The sequence below is a fragment of the Mauremys reevesii genome, linkage group 13 (genome assembly GCF_016161935.1).
Source record: "Mauremys reevesii isolate NIE-2019 linkage group 13, ASM1616193v1, whole genome shotgun sequence".
Classification (NCBI taxonomy): Eukaryota; Metazoa; Chordata; order Testudines; family Geoemydidae; genus Mauremys; species Mauremys reevesii.
Window position 1 is genome coordinate 10,520,421 of NC_052635.1, and position 5,482 is coordinate 10,525,902.

Below are 5,482 nucleotides of genomic sequence, written 5' to 3' on the forward strand. Positions count from 1 at the left end.
ATTAGACTCAGGAAACTTTTAATCAGTTTGGATCTCTGATTGGAGCAATAGCACCATACAGCTGTGATTCACTGGCCACATCTCGTCAGTGGGTGGTTGACTGTATCAGCTGCCTTCTCTGTATACAAGGTGAGGAGACCATTAGCAGGTATAAGTAATTCTTCACCTTCTTTCACTGTTGTATTGTCAATTTTTCTGCCTGTCTAGTTCTTTCTGTCCTGTCTGTTGGCACTTAGATAACAGAGTGGTGGGCATCTTGTAAATAGCTCATTAGAAGAGAAGATTATGATGTGTAAAGAGTCTAGCACACTTCTGGGAACTGTACAAATAATAAATGGTCTGCACCAGGTAGATAACTGCTCAGTTCCTTAGGGCTTCTCTACACAGGGACACTGAGGAGAGTTAATCCAAATGAACTAAAGGTGTAAATTTTAAAGTGGCATTAAACACGTGTGGATGCTCTGATTCTGAATTAAAATGGCCCTTCTTAATTTTAGTGAATTACATGAATTAAACTAACCTGAAAAAGGCCCCTTTAATTCTAAATAAGTGTGTCCCCAGAGGTGTTTAATGAAGTTTAACTAATGCAGTTTGAAAATGAATTTGGATTAGCTTTCTTGACTATCTCCATGTAGACAAGCCCTTGGTACTAAACATTTTCCTTCTCTTTACCCTGCCACTGGCTGTATTGGAGGGGTTTCCTGGAATAATTCTTTAAACAAAAAGTTCTTGCAGCAGCCCTCTGTCATGAGCATTCAAAGCTATTGGAGTAAGTGTAGGCCATTTTCCCCTTTGTGAAAGAGTGGGACAGGAGTAGGCAATCTATGGCACGGGGGCCGAAGGTGGCACTCAAGCTGATTTTCAGTGGCACTCACACTGCCCAGGTGCTGGCCACCAGTCCGGGGGGCTCTGCATTTTAATTTAATTTTAAATGAAGCTTCTGAAACATTTTAAAAGCCTTATTTACTTTACATACAACAATAGTTTATAATATATAACTAGACTTCTAGAAAGAGACCTTCTCAAAATGTTAAATTGTCTTACTGGCACGCGAAACCTTAAATTTGAGTAAATAAATGAAGACTCGGCACAGCATTTCTGAAAGGTTGCCGACCCCTGGAGTAGGATATTCTTTTCACCTAATGGGATAGATCTTGGTTATCATTTAAGGCCATTTCCAATTAGGGAGACCAGACAGCAAATGTGAACCTCATGCAGGACGGGGGTGGGGGGTAATATGAGCCTATATAAGAAAAAGACCCCAAAATCGGGACTGTCCCTATAAAATCGGAACATCTGGTCACCCTATTTCTAATTATTATTAATCAGTTCTAAAAAACAGTGTTGGTGATTCAGAAACAGAATAAGGGACTCCAGTCTTTGAGTGTACAACATAGAAATCCCAGCATTGTTTAGAAGTGACGGATGAGCCTGGGTTTCCTGCCGAAGGTTTTGTCCAGCCCCATCTCTTTTACAATGAGAGTTTGGTGGAGGGATTCACCTCTACATTGGAACCTCCCATCTACCTGCATGAGTTGTACTTGAATGTGAGATTAGATGTAAATACTGAGAGCAGAGAGGCTACTGAAACCAGACACCCCCAGAAAGCTGCTCCAAGCTGAATATGGTGCTTGTTCAATCCTGTATCAGTCACAATAACATACCACTACTGTTAACTTTCAGACATTTAGGGTGTAATCCTGACTCCATTAGAGTCAACAGGAGTTTTGCCATTGACTTTGATGGGGCCAAGGTTTTACACTATGCTGATAACAGCCTAGCACATGGATCCTCCTGTATGAATATCCATGCAGTAGAGGTTCAGTTTCATTAGTCGTTACAGTACTTTTTTTCCTTTTCTCCACTCCAGGCCAGCCCATGAACCTGGGGTCAGCGGAGGAGGAGCTGAGATGTCTCCGTGAAGAACTAACAGCAGCTCCGGACCCCGAGGCTCTGTTTCAGGCATCTTCCAAAATGGCCAGGGTAACTGACTCAAAAAACTTGTGCGGATGTTCTAGTGACCAGGCACCGCTCATTTTACATTTACGCTTTCATGATGCCTTTCCATACTTGGAGCGAGCTGTGGAGCGGGCATTCATTGCTAGTAACCAGCAAGATGCTTTTCATAGATGTGTGCTATGAATGCCGTGTAAATCCAGATGCCACAGAATGTTGCACACCCATGAAAATGCACACGCAGATGCACACACATGTACCTATACAGCTATCCATGAGAAAAAACTGTATTAGTGGAACATCAAGCTGAGAACCCATCCAGTCTTCATTCTGTCACCTTGTGGGTTTGCTTTAACCTATATTTGTGTGCATGCCTCTCTTGACTTAATTTTATATGTTGTATAAAGATGCAGTGTATCTAAGAGAATACAAACTGGAAACTTACCTCCTGCATATCCAGTACAATGTTGTGCTAACTGTGTGACAGAGGCTTTGCCTCAAACCTGATCTCATTATTGTAGAATACAAAAATGTAGTATATAGACTATGGAGAGAATTTTAATCCCAAATGGCTAGCTGGACATGCGGCTAATTAACAAATTGTTAATTAATCAGAGGGGTAGCTGTGTTAGTCTGGATCTGTAAAAGCAGCAGAGAGTCCTGTGGCACCTTATAGACTAACAGACGTATTGGAGCATGAGCTTTCGTGGGTGAATACCCACTTCATCGGATGCAATTTGCTGATGCATAGATCTTTTTCCATAGAGATATTAGGCCTCCATTTTTACAAGTGCTGGAGCCAAACATCATTGCAGTCTCTCCTATTTTTGATTTGTTCCCAGGTTGTTAGTGAGTACTTTTCCCCAGAACAGGCCACAGACTTTATCAAGGCCACAGTGGAAGGTATGCTGTCTGCCAGCCCCACCTGTGCCACGACAGCTGGACTGTGGATGAAGGTTATACTGAAGGAGTGTGGAGATGCCATGCTGGACCAGGTAAAATGGGAAACTGGAGAGGTTTTCTGCCTAAACTCTAGGCTTTTAGATCTTTGCCCTCATGTGTAATGAACAAAAAGCTTGCTGTTTCTCCCCCTCGGACATAGAGTCGATTCCATCTCTGTTCCCACCCTAAACTAGGCAATGGCAGAATCAATAGCAATAGACAGAGAGAATCCAAGGGAAAAGGAAGATGGTTGGTTATTTATTTGTCTGGCTTGTTGCCACAGTATTCAGCCAAGAAAGGCTTGAAAAAACAGACTCTGGGGAAAAGACAAGAAGACAGAATGACTGGCACTTGGAGGCATCCAGTTCTTAGGAGGCCCATGGCTAAGGGCTACCTGGATAAAAATAGCCCTGTAGTCATTCCCAGTGAGTCTGGAGCCTGGGCTCTGAGACCCACCCTCTTGCCAGGTTTCAGAGCCTGGGCTGCAGCCTGAGCAGGAACAGCTACACTTTTAGCCACATAGTGCAAGCCCCTTAAGCCCAGGTTGACCTGAGCTCTGAAACTCACTGCTGAGGGATTTTTTTGGTGTGTAGACGTACCCTTTAAGAATAGAAGAAGGGAGGGAGAAAACTATAGTGTCTTTGGGATCCACTATTTATATGCCTTATTCTGGAGCCCAGTGCGGTAGGGCTAGATGAAAGGAGCACTCCACAAATCGTCTATCAAGGCTGGTGAAAGGCCTCAGGACAGGGAACCCTTGCAGCAGAACTGCCACGTTTGCACAGTGTTTTGAAGATGTGAAGGGCTAGGAATGAATATGAGAGGTCGTCACCTGTTCATAGTCCCAGGCATTTGCACACTGTGTTTAAAACACTTGCATATTTTGTGCTTGTGGTTGTTTATGAACTGTGCATCCTTCGAGGCAAATGGTTGCATTTGGCTGCTTAAATCACACCTGCAAAATCTGGGCAAGCAAAGCCTTCTTTTGTGCATGCCAGCTGGTTTATTTAATGCATAGCTGGGCACCACCACATTAAATTACCTGGTATGTACAGGGAAACCCCGCTTAGGGGCGGCTCCAGGCCCCAGCACGCCAAGCGCATGCTTGGGGAGGCATGCCGCAGGGGGCGCTCTGCCAGTCGCCTGCGGGAGGTCCACCGGAGCCACGGGACCGGCAACCAGCAGAGCGCCCCCCGCTGCGTGCCACCGTGCTTGGGGCGGCGAAATGGCTAGAGCCGCCCCTGACCCCGCTATAATGCACCCCGCAATAACGCGAATTCGGGTATAACGCGATTGTAAGGCCAAAAAAAAAAAAAAGCATCTGGAGCACCATGGAAGCGCTAAATAAATAAATAAATAAAGCAGCTGGAGTGCTGCGGAAGCGCAAAAGAGAAAAAAAAACAAAGAGAGAGAGAGGCTTTGTGAAGGGAGAGAGGCTGGAGTGCCCCCGAAGAAAAAAAAAAAAAAAAGAAAAAAATGGAATGTGCCTTCCCCACTGCCTCTTCCCACCTGCCCCAGCTTACCCTTTTGGTGAGAAGAGCCACTCTCTCCCCGGCTGCTCCTCGCTCTTCCTCTGCCCACTGCACGTCTCCCCTGCTCTCCCCAAGTGTTTCCCTCTCTCACTGCATGGCTGAGAGCCCCCGCTGCTGGAGCTCCACCCTTTCAGTTACTGCTGTGGGTAGTTCGCAAATGAAAGTAGTTTTCTGCCCAAGAGAAATCGACCGGCTTGAAACTGACCAGCTTGAAATGGTAGACCCCGCTATACTGCGACCCCGCATTTAGCACGATCCAATTTTTTGGACCCCCGATCATCATGTTATAGCGGGGTTTCGCTGTATATGTGTGTGTCAGTGTTAATTTTTACAGCCAAGTGTGGGCAATTGTTGTGGGTTAAAGTTACATAGACATATCTGAACATTTGTTTCTTGAGGAATTTCTAAAAAAGCAGCAAATGTCTAAATAAAGGTTTTGATTCTGTAGAATGAATGGAGAGAAAGAAAAAGGGACATTTCTTTCTGGTTTTGTTCCTTCCAGGTGCCAGCTATTGTGGATATAATATATAGCCACATGGCTACTATCCTGGAGGGCAGCTTGAGGCAATTCCTGCTGGAGGCAGTGTCTATTCTAGCTCACCATCACCTAGAAGCAGTGATCTCCAGCCTACTCAGCAACCATCTGCCAATGGACAGGTATATACCGCTACCTATTGCATTCATCTTGGTAAAACATGGATCCCACAGCTTTACTGGGAGATGTAGGGCTTTATTTAAGCAGCAGACATTTTGGGATAATTCCTGATGGTTAATAGCCTGGGTCTTTCTCCAGGAAGGTCCAAGAGCATATTAAGGTGGGGTGTGGAGAGAAATTAAGTGTCATTCTGTTTCCATTAATTCATAACTGCTTTGACATCCTAAAGACCTAACTTTACTGGTATAACTGGAGTGTATTGTTGGAAACATCTACTTCTCTAGCAGGGCTGGCTCCAGGGCTTTTGCTGCCCCAAGCAGCAAAAAAGCAAAAAAACACAAAAAAACTGCGATCGCAATGTGCAGCTCTACCACCACCGCTTCAGTCTTTGGCGGCT

At 44.9% G+C, this 5,482-nt stretch overlaps 1 long non-coding RNA gene across 1 annotated transcript; it reads left to right on the top strand.

The window, feature by feature from the left end:
- Positions 1–1,920: 1,920 nt before the first annotated feature.
- LOC120379804 lies at positions 1,921–4,993 on the top strand. The gene is made up of 3 exons (XR_005587598.1): positions 1,921–1,983; positions 2,799–2,951; positions 4,933–4,993. It is a non-coding gene; the product is annotated as an uncharacterized LOC120379804 (long non-coding RNA).
- The last annotated feature ends 489 nt before the right edge of the window (positions 4,994–5,482 follow it).